This window comes from Ips typographus, linkage group LG3 (assembly GCF_016097725.1).
Source record: "Ips typographus isolate SLU linkage group LG3, UJ_Ityp_2.0, whole genome shotgun sequence".
Taxonomy (NCBI): domain Eukaryota; kingdom Metazoa; phylum Arthropoda; class Insecta; order Coleoptera; family Curculionidae; genus Ips; species Ips typographus.
Window position 1 is genome coordinate 15,655,750 of NC_138424.1, and position 19,085 is coordinate 15,674,834.

General features: G+C 38.4%; 1 protein-coding gene and 1 long non-coding RNA gene across 4 annotated transcripts in view; one reads left to right on the top strand and one right to left on the bottom strand.

The window, feature by feature from the left end:
* Positions 1-19,085, bottom strand: part of LOC145726409 (uncharacterized) — a 215,061-nt gene that overhangs the window by 27,143 nt on the left and 168,833 nt on the right. The window lies entirely within an intron of this gene.
* LOC145726392 (homeobox protein PKNOX2-like) overlaps positions 7,497-19,085 on the top strand; it is an 82,411-nt gene continuing 70,822 nt past the window's right edge. For 2 of the 3 annotated variants that reach the window (XM_081975438.1, XM_081975439.1), the window contains exon 1: positions 7,502-7,987. The gene's annotated coding sequence lies outside the window, so the exon portion shown is untranslated. Of the gene's footprint in view, positions 7,988-19,085 lie in introns of all 3 variants that reach the window. The other variant, XM_081975440.1, reaches the window with a different exon arrangement.

Sequence of the window (19,085 nt, forward strand, 5' to 3'; positions counted from 1 at the left end):
CTTAAGGTTTTTTACACAGTTTTCATCCCTTGAACTTTTTCCGTATCTCTTCTAGTTTAGGAGATTTTCTGCATAATCCATTTTGTTGACCAGAAAGTCCATTTCCTTGAAAAAGTGCCTCAAAACTTTGACTGTCAATAACTCGGCTGTTTTTTGAGATACAGCAACGGTAAGCCACTCAAAAAAATCCGTTTTTCTTCTTCTCCCCTGTCCTGTGCGGAAAAATTGGCTTAGTAGCGTCTGGTGTACAGAGTGAGCCAAAAAGTAGAGGTTGTTACAGTTTGGCCACTCTGTATGCAGTTTCAATCGGAATATGTAAATTCAAGGTTTGGATTCAAGTTCTTTAAGGTTTTTTACACAGTTTTCGTCCCTTGAACTTTTTCCGTATCTCTTCTAGTTTAGGAGATTTTCTGCATAATCCATTTTGGGGACCAGAAAGTCCATTTTCTCGAAAAAGTGCCTCAAAACTTTTACTGTCAATAACTCGGTTGTTTTTTGAGATACAGCAACGGTAAACCACTCAAAAAATTCCGTTTTTCTTCTTCTCCTCTGTCCTGTGCGGAAAAATTGGCGTAGTAGCCTCTGGTGTCCAGGGTGAGCCAAAAAGTAGAGGTTGTTACAGTTTGGCCACTCTGTATGCAGTTTCAGAAGGAATTTGTCCGTTCAAAGTCTGGATTCAAGTTCTTTAAGGTTTTTTACACAGTTTTCGTCCCTTGAACTTTTTCCGTATCTCTTCTAGTTTAGGAGATTTTCTGCATAATCCATTTTGGGGACCAGAAAGTCCATTTTCTCGAAAAAGTGCCTCAAAACTTTGACTGTCAGTAACTCGGCTGTTTTTTGAGATACAGCAACGGTAAACCACTCAAAAAATTCCGTTTTTTTTCTTCTCCCCTGTTCTGTGCAGAAAAATTGGCTTAGTAGCCTCTGGTGTCCAGGGTGAGCCAAAAAGTAGAGGTTGTTACAGTTTGGCCACTCTGTATGCAGTTTCAGAAGGAATTTGTCCGTTCAAAGTCTGGATTCAAGTTCTTTAAGGTTTTTTACACAGTTTTCGTCCCTTGAACTTTTTCCGTATCTCTTCTAGTTTAGGAGATTTTCTGCATAATCCATTTTGGGGACCAGAAAGTCCATTTTCTCGAAAAAGTGCCTCAAAACTTTGACTGTCAACTCGGCTGTTTTTTGAGATACAGCAACGGTAAACCATTTAAAAAAATCCGTTTTTCTTCTTCTCCCCTGTCCGGTGCGGAAAAATTGGCTTAGTAGCCTCTGGTGTACAGGGTGAGCCAAAAAGTAGAGGTTGTTACAGTTTGGCCACTCTGTATGCAGTTTCAGAAGGAATTTGTCCGTTCAAAGTCTGGATTCAAGTTCTTTAGGGTTTTTTACACAGTTTTGCGTCCCTTGAACTTTTTCCGTATCTATTCTAGTTTAGGAGATTTTCTGCATACTCCATTTTGGGGACCAGAAAGTCCATTTTCTCGAAAAAGTGCCTCAAAAGTTTTACTGTCAGTAACTCGGCTGTCTTTTGAGATACAGCAACGGTAAACCACTCAAAAAATTCCGTTTTTATTCTTCTCCCCTGTCCTGTGCGGAAAAATTGGCTTAGTAGCGTCTGGTGTACAGGGTGAGCCAAAAAGTAGAGGTTGTTACAGTTTGGCCACTCTGTATGCAGTTTCAGAAGGAATTTGTCCATTGAAAGTCTGGATTCAAGTTCTTTAAGGTTTTTTACACAGTTTTCGTCCCTTGAACTTTTTCCGTATCTCTTCTAGTTTAGGAGATTTTCTGCATAATCCATTTTGGGGACCAGAAAGTCCATTTTCTCGAAAAAGTGCCTCAAAACTTTTACTGTCGATAACTCGGTTGTTTTTTGAGATACAGCAACGGTAAACCACTCAAAAAATTCCGTTTTTCTTCTTCTCCTCTGTCCTGTGCGGAAAAATTGGCGTAGTAGCCTCTGGTGTACAGGGTGAGCCAAAAAGTAGAGGTTGTTACAGTTTGACCACTCTGTATGCAGTTTCAGAAGGAATTTGTCCGTTCAAAGTCTGGATTCAAGTTCCTTAAGGTTTTTTACACAGTTTTCATCCCTTGAACTTTTTCCGTATCTCTTCTAGTTTAGGAGATTTTCTGCATAATCCATTTTGTTGACCAGAAAGTCCATTTCCTTGAAAAAGTGCCTCAAAACTTTGACTGTCAATAACTCGGCTGTTTTTTGAGATACAGCAACGGTAAGCCACTCAAAAAAATCCGTTTTTCTTCTTCTCCCCTGTCCTGTGCGGAAAAATTGGCTTAGTAGCGTCTGGTGTACAGAGTGAGCCAAAAAGTAGAGGTTGTTACAGTTTGGCCACTCTGTATGCAGTTTCAATCGGAATATGTAGATTCAAGGTTTGGATTCAAGTTCTTTAAGGTTTTTTACACAGTTTTCGTCCCTTGAACTTTTTCCGTATCTCTTCCAGTTTAGGAGATTTTCTGCATAATCCATTTTGGGGACCAGAAAGTCCATTTCCTTGAAAAAGTGCCTCCAAACTTTGACTGTCAGTAACTCGGCTGTTTTTTGAGATACAGCAACGGTAAACCATTTAAAAAATTCCGTTTTTCTTCTTCTCCCCTGTCCTGTGCGGAAAAATTGGCTTAGTAGCCTCTGGTGTACAGGGTGAGCCAAAAAGTAGAGGTTGTTACAGTTTGGCCACTCTGTATGTAGTTTCAGGTGGAATTTGTCCATTCACAGTCTGGATTCAAGTTCCTTAAGGTTTTTTACACAGTTTTCGTCCCTTGAACTTTTTCCGTATCTCTTCTAGTTTAGGAGATTTTCTGCATAATCCATTTTGGGGACCAGAAAGTCCATTTTCTCGAAAAAGTGCCTCAAAACTTTTACTGTCAATAACTCGGCTGTTTTTTGAGATACAGCAACGGTAAGCCACTCAAAAAATTCCGTTTTTTTTCTTCTCCCCTGTTCTGTGCAGAAAAATTGGCTTAGTAGCCTCTGGTGTCCAGGGTGAGCCAAAAAGTAGAGGTTGTTACAGTTTGGCCACTCTGTATGCAGTTTCAGAAGGAATTTGTCCGTTCAAAGTCTGGATTCAAGTTCTTTAAGGTTTTTTACACAGTTTTCGTCCCTTGAACTTTTTCCGTATCTCTTCTAGTTTAGGAGATTTTCTGCATAATCCATTTTGGGGACCAGAAAGTCCATTTTCTCGAAAAAGTGCCTCAAAACTTTGACTGTCAACTCGGCTGTTTTTTGAGATACAGCAACGGTAAACCATTTAAAAAAATCCGTTTTTCTTCTTCTCCCCTGTCCGGTGCGGAAAAATTGGCTTAGTAGCCTCTGGTGTACAGGGTGAGCCAAAAAGTAGAGGTTGTTACAGTTTGGCCACTCTGTATGCAGTTTCAGAAGGAATTTGTCCGTTCAAAGTCTGGATTCAAGTTCTTTAGGGTTTTTTACACAGTTTTGCGTCCCTTGAACTTTTTCCGTATCTATTCTAGTTTAGGAGATTTTCTGCATACTCCATTTTGGGGACCAGAAAGTCCATTTTCTCGAAAAAGTGCCTCAAAAGTTTTACTGTCAGTAACTCGGCTGTCTTTTGAGATACAGCAACGGTAAACCACTCAAAAAATTCCGTTTTTATTCTTCTCCCCTGTCCTGTGCGGAAAAATTGGCTTAGTAGCGTCTGGTGTACAGGGTGAGCCAAAAAGTAGAGGTTGTTACAGTTTGGCCACTCTGTATGCAGTTTCAGAAGGAATTTGTCCATTGAAAGTCTGGATTCAAGTTCTTTAAGGTTTTTTACACAGTTTTCGTCCCTTGAACTTTTTCCGTATCTCTTCTAGTTTAGGAGATTTTCTGCATAATCCATTTTGGGGACCAGAAAGTCCATTTCCTTGAAAAAGTGCCTCAAAACTTTGACTGTCAATAACTCGGCTGTTTTTTGAGATACAGCAACGGTAAATCACTAAAAAAATTCCGTTTTTCTTGTTCTCCCCTGTCCTGTGCGGAAAAATTGGCTTAGTAGCGTCTGGTGTACAGAGTGAGCCAAAAAGTAGAGGTTGTTACAGTTTGGCCACTCTGTATGCAGTTTCAATCGGAATATGTAAATTCAAGGTTTGGATTCAAGTTCTTTAAGGTTTTTTACACAGTTTTCGTCCCTTGAACTTTTTCCGTATCTCTTCTAGTTTAGGAGATTTTCTGCATAATCCATTTTGGGGACCAGAAAGTCCATTTTCTCGAAAAAGTGCCTCAAAACTTTTACTGTCAATAACTCGGTTGTTTTTTGAGATACAGCAACGGTAAACCACTCAAAAAATTCCGTTTTTCTTCTTCTCCTCTGTCCTGTGCGGAAAAATTGGCGTAGTAGCCTCTGGTGTACAGGGTGAGTCAAAAAGTAGAGGTTGTTACAGTTTGACCACTCTGTATGCAGTTTCAGAAGGAATTTGTCCGTTCAAAGTCTGGATTCAAGTTCCTTAAGGTTTTTTACACAGTTTTCATCCCTTGAACTTTTTCCGTATCTCTTCTAGTTTAGGAGATTTTCTGCATAATCCATTTTGTTGACCAGAAAGTCCATTTCCTTGAAAAAGTGCCTCAAAACTTTGACTGTCAATAACTCGGCTGTTTTTTGAGATACAGCAACGGTAAGCCACTCAAAAAAATCCGTTTTTCTTCTTCTCCCCTGTCCTGTGCGGAAAAATTGGCTTAGTAGCGTCTGGTGTACAGAGTGAGCCAAAAAGTAGAGGTTGTTACAGTTTGGCCACTCTGTATGCAGTTTCAATCGGAATATGTAAATTCAAGGTTTGGATTCAAGTTCTTTAAGGTTTTTTACACAGTTTTCGTCCCTTGAACTTTTTCCGTATCTCTTCTAGTTTAGGAGATTTTCTGCATAATCCATTTTGGGGACCAGAAAGTCCATTTTCTCGAAAAAGTGCCTCAAAACTTTTACTGTCAATAACTCGGTTGTTTTTTGAGATACAGCAACGGTAAACCACTCAAAAAATTCCGTTTTTCTTCTTCTCCTCTGTCCTGTGCGGAAAAATTGGCGTAGTAGCCTCTGGTGTCCAGGGTGAGCCAAAAAGTAGAGGTTGTTACAGTTTGGCCACTCTGTATGCAGTTTCAGAAGGAATTTGTCCGTTCAAAGTCTGGATTCAAGTTCTTTAAGGTTTTTTACACAGTTTTCGTCCCTTGAACTTTTTCCGTATCTCTTCTAGTTTAGGAGATTTTCTGCATAATCCATTTTGGGGACCAGAAAGTCCATTTTCTCGAAAAAGTGCCTCAAAACTTTTACTGTCAATAACTCGGTTGTTTTTTGAGATACAGCAACGGTAAACCACTCAAAAAATTCCGTTTTTCTTCTTCTCCTCTGTCCTGTGCGGAAAAATTGGCGTAGTAGCCTCTGGTGTACAGGGTGAGCCAAAAAGTAGAGGTTGTTACAGTTTGACCACTCTGTATGCAGTTTCAGAAGGAATTTGTCCGTTCAAAGTCTGGATTCAAGTTCCTTAAGGTTTTTTACACAGTTTTCATCCCTTGAACTTTTTCCGTATCTCTTCTAGTTTAGGAGATTTTCTGCATAATCCATTTTGTTGACCAGAAAGTCCATTTCCTTGAAAAAGTGCCTCAAAACTTTGACTGTCAATAACTCGGCTGTTTTTTGAGATACAGCAACGGTAAGCCACTCAAAAAAATCCGTTTTTCTTCTTCTCCCCTGTCCTGTGCGGAAAAATTGGCTTAGTAGCGTCTGGTGTACAGAGTGAGCCAAAAAGTAGAGGTTGTTACAGTTTGGCCACTCTGTATGCAGTTTCAATCGGAATATGTAGATTCAAGGTTTGGATTCAAGTTCTTTAAGGTTTTTTACACAGTTTTCGTCCCTTGAACTTTTTCCGTATCTCTTCCAGTTTAGGAGATTTTCTGCATAATCCATTTTGGGGACCAGAAAGTCCATTTCCTTGAAAAAGTGCCTCCAAACTTTGACTGTCAGTAACTCGGCTGTTTTTTGAGATACAGCAACGGTAAACCATTTAAAAAATTCCGTTTTTCTTCTTCTCCCCTGTCCTGTGCGGAAAAATTGGCTTAGTAGCCTCTGGTGTACAGGGTGAGCCAAAAAGTAGAGGTTGTTACAGTTTGGCCACTCTGTATGTAGTTTCAGGTGGAATTTGTCCATTCACAGTCTGGATTCAAGTTCCTTAAGGTTTTTTACACAGTTTTCGTCCCTTGAACTTTTTCCGTATCTCTTCTAGTTTAGGAGATTTTCTGCATAATCCATTTTGGGGACCAGAAAGTCCATTTTCTCGAAAAAGTGCCTCAAAACTTTGACTGTCAGTAACTCGGCTGTTTTTTGAGATACAGTACTACTACAAATACTTAGAGAATTAGGACTGTATTGCTGGTTGCAATTGCATTTGTGAGAGACAGTAGTTGCGAAGACATGTGGCCCACATCTCGTTTTTTGCAGTTTTTGATCAATATTTCAGGAACGTTTCAGGTTAGAAATCTGAAGTTTTTACCACAAATGCACCTTCTATACCTACAGTTTTTTAGTACCACGCACCGTTTGACTTTGATAAATTAAAAACTAGAATTGTCAAGAAATTTCAAGTGAAAATATTTTAATTTCAAAATTAACCTCAACTTCCTAAATATCTTCAAGTTAACAGTACAAAAATGTAAAAAAATAATTATTTTTGAATTTTCAGATTTTCAATTTTTTTCGTAAAATTACCGAAAATTTTCTGGAAAAATTTCCATAAATTTAATTTTCCGGTAAGTTTACATCTCTGTTTTTTTATATGACTGTGTTCTACATTTGAATACAATAATTTTTCTTCTTCTTCAGCCTTCTTCCATCCCTTTTTGAACACAGACCTCTCCTGTCTACTTCTGTTGGTCTTGTGCAGCTTGTGCTATCCGGAACCAGCTTCAACCTATGATATACTTCTTCCTTAATATCTTTGTGGCCTACTTCTACTTATCCTTGTTTCTCTAGCCATAGTACAACCATTTACAACCTTGATGATCCACATTATTCACTATTCTTGCGTGCAACACGCCCTACAGAGTAAATTTCTACAGTATAGAAATCTACTTTATCTCGCGTAAATTTAATGTGCAGTTGGATAGATGGCGCTGCAAGATACAAAAGGCACAATCGAAAAATGTATAAAATTGATGGTATTATCGGGGGGCGGAGCTTTACGCCAACACTAAATGCCCCATTGCTTTACAGGAATTTCTAAAAATACTTTAACCAGATTTTTTCTTAAAAACAATCTTTCATGCTAAAAGCTCTTCACTCACTTTGATACCGCCGGCAAAAATACTTGAAAAATGTTAACTTATTAATAGGAAAAAGAAGGCCGGAACAAAAAGAAATTCCCAAATAAAGCGCATGTCCCTAAATTGATAAAGAATTTTACAACTGGAACAACGCATTTGGGATTAAATTCACCGGCGGTAAATAAAAAATAAATAATTTCAGTCCGAAAAATAACCAGGTAAATCTAAATTTTAACGGCTGAAGGTTTGAAATACAGTGGTTTATTAAAACGTTGGGCGTGTTTTACGACGTACGAGTCCAGACCTGATCGCGCAGCAGGATTCAATTCGATCCGTACGGGCGAGAAAGAGACGTAACGTATACGGCACGTCGTTGCTAAGAAATTAAAGGCGTAGCCATTTTGATTTTGACGAATATTGACATACGTCTAGTAGTCTAGACAGAAAGTCATTTGTTACAGTTGAGGTGACATGTAAACACGGGAAAAATCAGGGAAAAATACGGAAGTCGCACGTTTTAATAATTACGCGCGTTTATTTTCCGAGGTGGTTTTTATTCCGGGTCGTGTGGAAATATACGTGGAGTAACCTCACGTGGAAAATCGCAAAGTGGTTGTTTTTGTTTGGCTTTATCGAATTTAACCTTGCGGTCTCGTTTGAATCGGTTTTTTTTACAAATGTTTTTCCTCACAGACGACTTGACTTGGATTTCCCGCAAGGAATTTGCAACAATGAAGGAATAATGTAAGTTTCCAACCCCACAATTTGATTGTATTCCTCCACTAAACCCCATTATTGCTTTTAATCAAACTTGTATACATAGTAATGATTTTCTTCATTCATTAGCACTTGTGAATTGATATGCCCTTCGGTGTTTTTTCACGTCGTTAGCACCAAAAGGTGTTTTATTTGGATTTACGTCCCGTAAATATTTGAAATGCAATCTATCTACGTGATAGTTTAAGTAAAAAGTAGTTAGTGGTTTCCTTCTAATTGTAACCAAAAACAAATTTACGGAATTACATTTAAAGGCGCTAAATGTGAGTCGAAAGTTTTTTGGTGTGAATGTAACCTTGCTTTGTGTCCTATCCAAATGTGGCACTTTGTAACATTAGCGTCTCGATTAGCATTCATATTTTTACTGACAAAAACTATATTATTATTTAAATTATTTATATAAATGAGTATACCTATAGATTGGTATGTATTCCTTACTTACCTAGGTATGAATTCATTTAAAACAAAATTATAACTATCCTACAATAATTTTTAATCTGACAGTGTTGCCAAGTCAAAATATTTAATGACAGTAGAATAATCAGTGAAAAAACGGTAGATGAAAACAAATTCATTTAATTTACATTATTATACAGGGTCTTTTAATAGTTGTCAAAAATTTTAATCATCTTGCTATAAAAACCCTACTTCAAAAATACAGAATTTTTATTTTTTTATTAATAATTGTTTTCTAAGTTTTGACATTAGTGACAGATATCACGTGGTTTTAAAGGATAATTTAGCTAGGCAGTCACGTGACCATTGTCAAAATCATAAATCTCAAAAACACTCTTTAATATCGAATACTGCAAGAAAGCTTTTCTTTTCTCCCTGATTTTTGCAACTTTAGAGCACACCTAGTTTGACAGTTTTGACGTTAGTTGCAGTTGTCACGTGATTGTAGAACACTATTTAGCTAGACACGTGACAACTGTCAAAATAACTGTCAAAAAACGCTTTTAAATCCTGATTTTTGCAACTTTTGAGCATGGTTTGACAGTTTTGACGTTAGTGACAGTTGTCACGTGATTGTAGAACACTATGTAAAATGTGTTTCTGAGAATTATTTTGACAATTATCACGTGACCGTCAAGCTAAATAGTGTTCTACAATCACGTGACAACTGTCACTAACGTCAAAACTGTCAGACCATGCTTAAAAGTTGCAAAAATCAGGATTTAAAAACGTTTTTTGCAGTATTTGATGTGAAGCGTGTTTCTGAGAATTATGACAGTTATTTTGACAATTGTCACGTGACCGTCTAGCTAAATAATGTTCTACAAGCACGTGACAACTGTCACTAACGTCAAAACTGTCAAACCATGTTCTAAAGCTGCAAAAATCAGGGTTTAGAAACGTTTTCTTGCAGTATTTGATATAAAACGTGTTTCTGAGAATTATTACAGTTATTTTGACAATTGTCACGTGACCGTCAAGCTAAATAGTGTTTTACAATCACGTGACAACTGTCACTACCGTCAAAACTGCCAAACTGTGTTCAAAAGTTGCAAAAATCAGGGTTTAGAAACGTTTTCTTGCAGTATTTGATATAAAACCTGTTTTTGAAATGTATGACAGTTATTTTGATAATTGTCACTTCATCGTCTAGCTAAATAGTGTTCTACAATCACATGACAACTGTCACTAACGTCAAAACTGTCAAACCAGGCTCAAAAGTTGCAAAAATCAGGATTTAAAAACGTTTTTTGCAGTATTTGATATAAAACGTGTTTTTGAGAATTATGACAGTTATTTTGATAATTGTCACTTCATCGTCTAGCTAAATAGTGTTCTACAATCACGTGACAACTGTCACTAACGTCAAAACTGTCAAAATAACTGTCATAATTCTCAGAAACACGTTTTATATCAAATACTGCAAAAAACGCTTTTAAATCCTGATTTTTGCAACTTTTGAGCAGGGTTTGACAGTTTTGACGTTAGTGACAGTTGTCACGTGATTGTAGAACACTATGTAGCTTGACGGTCACGTAATAATTGTCAAAATAACTGTCCTAATTCTCAAAAACACGTTTTATATCAAATACTGCAAAAAACGTTTTTAAATCCTGATTTTTGCAACTTTTGAGCCTGGTTTGACAGTTTTGACGTTCGTGACAGTTGTCATGTGATTGTAGAACACTATTTAGCTAGACGATGAAGTGACAATTATCAAAATAACTGTCATAAATTTCAAAAACAGGTTTTATATCAAATACTGCAAGAAAACGTTTCTAAACCCTGATTTTTGCAACTTTTGAACACAGTTTGGCAGTTTTAACGGTAGTGACAGTTGTCACGTGATTGTAGAACACTATTTAGCTAGACGGTCATGTGACAATTGTCAAAATAACTGTCATAAATCTCAAAAACACGTTTTATATCAAATACTACAAGAAAACTTTTCCAACGCCTGAGTTTTGCAACTTTTGAGCATGGTTTCACAGTTTTGACGTTAGTGACAGTTGTCACGTGATTGTAGAATACTATTTAGCTAGATGTCACGTGATAATTCTCAAAAACCTTTTATATCAAATACTGCAAAAAACGTTTTTAAATCCTGATGTTTGCAACTTTTAAGCATGGTTTGACAGTTTTGACGCTAGTGACAGTTGTCACGTGATTGTAAAACACTATTTAGCTTGAGGGTCACGTGATAATTGTCAAAATAACTGTAATAATTCTCAGAAACACGTTTTATATCAAATACTGCAAAAAACCTTTTTAAATCCTGATTTTTGCAACTTTTAAGCATGGTTTGACAGTTTTGACGTTAGTGACAGTTGTCATGTGATTGTAGAACACTATTTAGCTAGACGATGAAGTGACAATTATCAACATAACTGTCATAAATCTCAAAAACAGGTTTTATATCAAATACTGCAAGAAAACGTTTCTAAACCCTGATTTTTGCAACTTTTGAACACAGTTTGGCAATTTTGACGTTAGTGACAGTTGTCACGTAATTGTAGAACACTATTTAGCTAAACGTCACAAGATAATTATCAAAATAACTGTTAAAAATGCTGACAATAGTGACAGATATCACGTGGTTTTAGAGAATAATTTGGAGTAAGAAAATGACAATGAAATGAAATGAAATGATCCTTATTAAATTTCCTATTCAATAAACTGAAAAAGTATATAAAAAGTTTTACAATCAACATAATGGCAATAGCGTAATTTAAATGGTAGATTATATACAAAAAACAGGAGAACGGTAGAAGAACTACAAAAACGATAGATATACCGTTTTAACGGATTTAAGCAGGTTTTATTGAAGATGTCATGTTTTGACAGCTCCTAACACGGTTGCTATGACAGTTAGGAGATTCGTTAAAACATCAGAATGTAGCTCGTAATTTCAGCTTTCTCCTATCTCAATACAATTTTCTTTCCAAAATTACAAATAACCGAGATATTTGACATAAAATACAACAATGTTACTATACTAGAAATATTGAAAGTATCACAATTTGACAGTCCCTATCTGGGTCCAAATGACAGCTAGGAGGTTCGTTCAAATGTCAAGTGTAGTACGTAATTTTGAATAGACTGTGGTATCACAATTTGATAGCTCCCAACTGGGTTTCTATAACAGATAGCAGGTTTGTTCAAACGTCAAAATGTAGCACGTAATTTCTACTTTCTTTGACATGAATACAATTTTCTTTCAAAAATTACAAATAATCGAGATATTTGACATGAAATACAACAGTGTAACTGTACTAGAAATAGTGAAGGTGTTTTTGACAGCTCCTAACTGGATTCCTTTGACAGCCAGCCTGTAAAAGTGGTCTTTACAACGTGATTTCGGTTTTCAAAGTAATAAAAGTCAGTTTTAGACAGAGCAGTCGAACTTGTAGCTAGTAGTAATAGTAGCAAGGCGGGAGGACCAGATATTATTGGTCTGGCCACCCAGTCGTTCAGTCTCCATTCCAAAGAAGACAGTTTCTCGCAGGGCTCCTAGTAGATGATAAAATGTTTCCTCCGCCGTTCCACATTTTGAACCCTCACCAATTCCTATAAGATGCTGTTGAGACTACAATGGCCTGTCAGAATCCCATTTATCCCAACTTTTCAAGGCCCAGCGACTCGTTGACCATTTAGATGTTGGCGTCGTTAGGAAAACCAATCAAAACTCGAGCTTGTCTGCATCCTTTCGCCTTTTTCCATGCACCTGTTTTACCCTTGAGCGTCCAGTCATTTAAAGCGTTAGTTACCTGTCTGTTACTTAAACCTATGTGAGGTTTGCTGATCGACTCTCTCGTTACCCATGAAACCCAGATATTCCGGAATTCACACTATAGGTTCACCTGTTTCTGTTCTGCCGCTTTGTTAAGGCCCCCAGCATTTCTGTACCAGTCTACTGTCCATCCTAGCGCTAAGCGGTGCCTTTATAACAGCCTGGCTGTCGGAGTAAATCTCAATTACTCCCTCTAGTCCTTTTGTAAGTTCCTTGCTTGAGGCAATTTTAAGAATAGCATATAATTCCGAACCATACCCATTTTTAAAAAAGGACAGAAAACAAATCCAGAAAACTATCGTGGAATAACACTGCTTGATAGCACACTCAAAGCATTCACAAAAACAATGCTGGAAGAAATCACCAAAACCATAAACATACGAGAAGAACAACAAGGCTTCCGAAAAAACAGATCCACTATCGATGCAATATTCATTGTCAAACAAGTATCAGAAAAATCTATAGAATTTAATAAACCTGCGTACATGTGTTTTGTCGATATGACCAAGGCTTTTGACAGAGTACGCCTAAAGGATGTTTTAGAAATAATGAGAACAAAAGGTCTTAATCATAGACTAATTAACCTAACATACGACATTAACACCCAGTGTAAAACAAAAATCAGGGCAGGACATATGACAACAAAAGACATAGAGATCAACACAGGAATTAGACAAGGCGATTCACTTAGCCCCTTCATATTTAATTTGATAATGGATAAAATAATTGAAAACCTACCCAAAACTGCTGGATTCAAAATGGGAGGCACATTCTTCCATGCCGTCTGCTATGCTGACGATGCTGTCCTTATTGCGGATTCCGAGGAAAATCTCCAAAGATTACTACATTCCTTTAACACTCAAGCAAAAGAATTAAATATGGTCATTAACACCGAGAAGACCAAATGCTTAGTAACATCTAAAGAACCGATAAGATGCAAGTTGGAAATAGATTCTAAAATTATCGAACAGGTAAACCACTTTAAGTATCTGGGAGCAGAAATAACGAGCCATGGAAATCTGTATAACGAAGTTAGAGAGCAAACAATGAAGGGGGCTAGAATTTCGGGATGCCTGAGAGAAATTGTCTGGAAGAACAAATACCTTAACACCGAAAGCAAAACCAGAATATATAAAACGGCCGTAAGACCTATCATAACATACGCGGCAGAGACAAGATCAGACACAAACAGAACTCTACAAATGATGAGAACAGTCGAAATGAAAACATTAAGAACCATACAAGGCAAAACGCTACACGACAGAATTCGGAATGAAGATATTAGGCAACAATGCGAAATACAGGACATAGGAAGGTGGGTGAGACAGAGACGAAGATTTTGGAACAAACATATAAAAAGAATGGAGGACAGCAGACTCGTCAAAGCCGCAAAAATGAACAACCCAGTAGGAAAAAGATCACAGGGAAGACCACCAAAACGATGGCGAGAATGCTGGACATCATCCTCCGGGGAGGACATGCTGGCAATGAACAGGCAGTAGCCTACTAATATGGTTCACCATGTTAGAAAGAAAGAAGAAGAAGAAGAAGAAGAAGATATAATTCCGCCTGGAAGACTGTAGCATAGTTTCCTAGCGAAAAAGATGCACCTGTATTGGTGTCTTGTTGATACACGCCCTTTCGGGCCAGACCAGTGTTTGGCGCTCTTGAACCGTTAGTGTACCAGCATTGCACCCCTACTTGGGTTGTTACTGTCCTTACATCTCTCTTTAGTTGGGATTTCTAACTTCCTTTCAAACCTAAGCCTACTGTCAGGTAGGTCCGCCTTGAGGATTTAATATTTGTCACTCCGCAGCGGCTTCTGTGCATATCCACAGAGGAAGCTCTTTCTGTGTCGTCCTCATTGCGCCAGTTATCGCTAAACAGGCTAGGCTACTCGCCAGCTTTTGGGATACATAGGCCTTTTCCACCGGCGGCCACCAGACCAGAGAACCGTAGCAAATTCCCGGCCTAATAATCGCAGTGTATAGCCGCTTCAGTGGAATAATACATCCGTCTCTGGCCGGAACACAAATGAGTCATGTAGTCGCAAACATTCATTAGTGAATATACACAAGAAGAAGAAGAAGAAGAAGAAGATAGCCACTTCATCACGTGTGGCTTTAAACCCCAGTTACTACTCAGGTATAGTGACTGTAGTCTTTTGTATAACCTTCTCTACATGAGGCTTCCAGGTAAGTTTACTGTCTAGGATCACGCCTAGGTACTTAACCCCTTTTCCTTGTGAAGGCAAGATCCTTGAGCATAATCCTCGTTTTGCTAGGATTAACTGATCCAGCATCGGTACAAGCCATCTGCATTCTCTCGCAGACAACACCCAGAAATAAGGCTTGTAGCTAACTAAAACATGTGTCTGCATCTCAAAATTCAAAAATCATACCAATAAAGATGAATTTACGTTAAAACGAATCACGGTCTTAACGAGATTTATCATTGCAGCAAACAGTGCTGAGAAGCAAAACTGAACCTTATTGAAATCCTTTTAAATTTGTTCAAAACTGATGGCCATTGCTTTGTCTGAATGTCAATTTAGTCAGTCAAACTTCTAGTTAACTGTTACAACTATACAGTAACATGTTTAAGTATAGCCTCTCGTTTAAATCGATCAATACGTCGAAAATTGTATTTAAAAATTTTGTTGATAAGTTTAAAAGTGCTTCAAACACACCCGTAAGCTAATGAGGTTTAGTTCTATAACCAACAGTGGTGATAAGCTAAACTAAGCTTTATTAACTTACACTGCATTAAAAGTTAATAAACGGGTTTATAATGTAATTTAAAAGTATTAATAACTATTAAACGTAAAATATTCAGTAAAGGAGTTTATCAGGGCGTGTAATCTTTACACCTGCCTTCCTTAGATTTGATAAAATTGGTAAATAAGAGAGAATTCTGGTAGAACCAATTCTTTACGTGGGAAGAAGACGAATGGAATAATTACTTATAGTTGGGACGTTTTATGAGTGAAAACACCAATGTCACCAATCTTTGCTAAACAAATAGAACAAGGACAGATATAGTTTTGATCATTCCGTCCGACGTTGCCAGTACTATCACAAGCTGCAATTTTCCTCTTGATTTAATGATATATAACACGCAAACGTAGGAATACTTCTTTATACAGAATTTTTCACAATAAATGATGAAATATTCCGCTGATTTACGGATGGCTCAAAGTCCTCAAAAGGGACTGGAGCGAGGGCTTTCTGTGCCAAGGCGGGAGTCTGTCTGACTGAGGGACTGGGACAAACACCGACGGTCCTGCAGGCTGAACTCTACGCCATCGAAATCTGCTCTAGGGAGATGATGAATAAAAACCCCCCTAGGCGGAAATCGATAAAAATCTTCACAGACAGTGAGACCGCTGTTAGTGCCCTTTCCTCAGGTCGCTTTGTGTCAAAAGCAGTCTTGGGCTCATGAAGTCCTTAACACTCTTGGAAAATCCAACTGCGTTACCCTAATGTGGATTCCGGGTCACTTCGACTTCACAGGGAATGCCAAAGCCGAGGAACTGGCTAAGCTCGGTTGGGAGGCGGCCTACATCGGCCCAGAACCGGCACACAAAGAAAATCATCACTGTGGAGTGGTGTTATCAGGAACACTCCGACCTATGGCTGAGAACTACAGGGTTGCCTCACTCCAAGGAGTTCATTAGGGGGCTCTCTAAGAACAGGACCCACAATCTCCTGCAACTCAGCAGACCACACCTGAGGGCAGTGACGGCGCTGTACACAGGTCACTGTCAGCTAAGGGCTCACATGCACCACATAGGCCTGGCGGAAGACGCCGAATGCCGCTGGTGTATGGAAGATGTCCGGCTCTGGCCAACTTCAGGTCTTCCATATTTGAACGGGTGGATGTACGCCCAGGAGACCTGGACAACCTCTCATCCAGAGCAGTTATTCGGTTCCTCAGGGAGTCGAGTATTCTGGATGAGCTTTAACTTATGTGTGAGCCACAATAGGCCTGCGGTCGCGGTGGAGGGCAGAATATGCCCACTCACGGTACATAACTATCAACTATATATTTTAGGTTCGATTTTCGAAGTCATAAATGACACATGATGTTTAAATTTTTAGTTTTCCTATAGTACTTTCTAGATAACTTGCCTACTAAACTAAAAATACTAAAAAAATATGAAAAAACGCCTTCCATCCTGTCAGCGCTTTCGTTATCACCTTTCGCGTTTTTGTTAGACTTTTTCTTTTTCGTCTAACTAGTATTGCTCCTGTTTGTCTGCTTCTCATTCTGTTTCGGTTCTTGTTGTTGTCAATAGGGTGTCCTTTAGGCAAATGTTAGCTAATCTGTCAGATGCCATTATATCAAAATTACTATCCCAGTCTTTGCTTTTACCCATTTGTTGATGCTCTGGATGTTACATTGCTCCCATATGCTCTTATTTGCTTGTGTTTCTGCCGCGTAGGTTAGAACCGGTCTACCAGTGGTCTCTGTGGTCATATGGTTTCTCTCAATCATCCGCTAACTTTCGTTGCCTTGTCTGTCTTTTTGCCTCTGTGGTTATACTGATATCAATTCCAAGGTAAGTTAATGTTATAACCTGCTCTATGCTTATGCCGGCCACTTCCAGTGTACACTTTCGGGGGTCTCTACTAATCACCATGTATTTTGTTTTTCCCGCAGAAATCTTTATGTTGTAGGCTTTCGCCGTGATGTTGAATTCAAATTTTGTCAGATTGAGAGTCACTTGGTTTTCAAGCCTATAAAGGTATAACGATGCAATGTTTTCATTTCTGGAAGATCTGTACTTGAGATTAAATGACGGCGAGTGTGCGATTGCTGCTTTCTGTGATTTGACAAAGGCATTTGACTGTGTCTGTCATGATATTTTATTATCAAAGTTGGAGACGTACGGAGTTAGAGGTGTAACTTTGAGCTGGTTTTAATCGTACCTGGGAGGACGATGTCAAAAAGTCCTTTTTGGTGGAGTCCGGTCTGGTTGAGCAGGGGATGGACTGTTGGAGGGGTGTGCCGCAAGGTTTCGTTCTAGGACCCATTTTGTTTTTCTACATAAATGATATGTCTACCCTTCCAATCTCCGGGACGTTCACACTTTTTGCTGATAAGCTCTATAAAGCGGCTGGGTGCGAACCACCAACAACTCGACGACTAGCTACTGAGCACACCGAAAGATTTAGGCAAAAATTTGATAGCCGTCACCCTCTCTATGAGGCACCCGAGCCGGTGAGGCAATTAAAATTACACCAAGGCTTTCTGAGTACAGTTCCGATAGATCCACCAGAAGTCTTCCCCTTAAAACAGGAACCCTCAGCAGACTCCAGGCTGTACTGGAAGAGCTGGAAATCCCTCAACCTCTCAGAACCGGAGTTCAACCTCTCAAAATGGGGAATTATTAATGAACAGGATGTCAAATACGACTGTGGGGAGACACAGACTATGGAACACCTCCTGGTTTGCAAGAACTGCCCAAGTTCATGCTCCCTCGAAGATTTATGGCTTGCTAAAGATAATGCTCTGGACGTAGCCCAATACTGGGCTGACAAATTGTAATATGGACTCGGACACAAAAAAAACACTGTGCTTTGGCATAACCCTGATAAATCCTTATTGAATAGAGTGGTATCTAACTACTTAGCAAATATAAGGAGATGGTGTGCCGCAAACTGGCTGTCTATGAATATATCAAAGACGGAAGTTATGTCCTTCGGGTGTGCTGGTGGGTGATGATTTGGTTGGTGAATTGAATGAGGGCAGGTTTCTTGGCCCCTGGAAGAATAGTGGAATGAGGTTTGAGTCTCATATAGAATAGCTAAATCGGAGGTTCATCAAAACTAGTGTATAATAAGCATTTTATTAAACAGTCGTAGAAAAGGAATGTACTATTCTGAACAAACCTATTTCAAATATTAAAAGCTGCGTATTTTGTGATGTAGGTGCGTGTTCTGACGTCAACGCTTTTCTGGTCCATTGTAAAATATACTCGCGTTAAAACATAAGATAAACATAAAACTGATTCGCATTTGTTTTGCAAATGCCACAAACTGTAATAAACCAATTTAACGTAAAGCCGAGTCCAATCAACTCAATATGATACGGAACTTTTTGCGAGACATCTGATTCTTATGTGAATCTAAAATTTAGAGTTTGTAGGATTGGAGTCCCCCGTTTATTTAATAAATATTTTACCCAACATGAGGCCATATTTTCTTAACCAGATATTTTCAAATAACAAGAGAAAATTATGTTTTTTAGGATTTTGTTATTCAAATATTCTCCTAATACCGAAACTCGACAAGGTTTGGTAAAAAGGACCGAAGGTCGAGAAACTGCCTTCTCATCACAACAATTTTCAATTCGGGGAACCGGGACTCGAATAAATAACACGGGTTATACGATCTTGGGATCAAACTATTGCTATTATTCCAAAGGATCGGATTCAGCTGCTCTCCAAATTGGATTGATCAAGAATTGAATGAACCAAACATACTTTTTTTTAATGGGACACCCTATACACGGTAATTCAAATTTGATCCTCACCATTGGGATCTCAGAAACTATAAGAAAAGAGTTTTTATTTATTACTAACCTTATTTGAATAAATATCAAGTCAGTGAGAAAATGGCGGCACCTACAGCGAAACGGACACCAGATTCGTGTTCTCCATGCCAAAATTAGTTAAAGTGGTAAAAGGGGAAAGTTGTAGGGATTTCAACCTTTACCAGATTGCTTTAGGACACTTTTGTCCACAGGGGCCTTCTCACGGAGATATTTCCAAAAAACTGTGTTAACCCACAAAAAGTGCTTTAAAAGACTCTAACC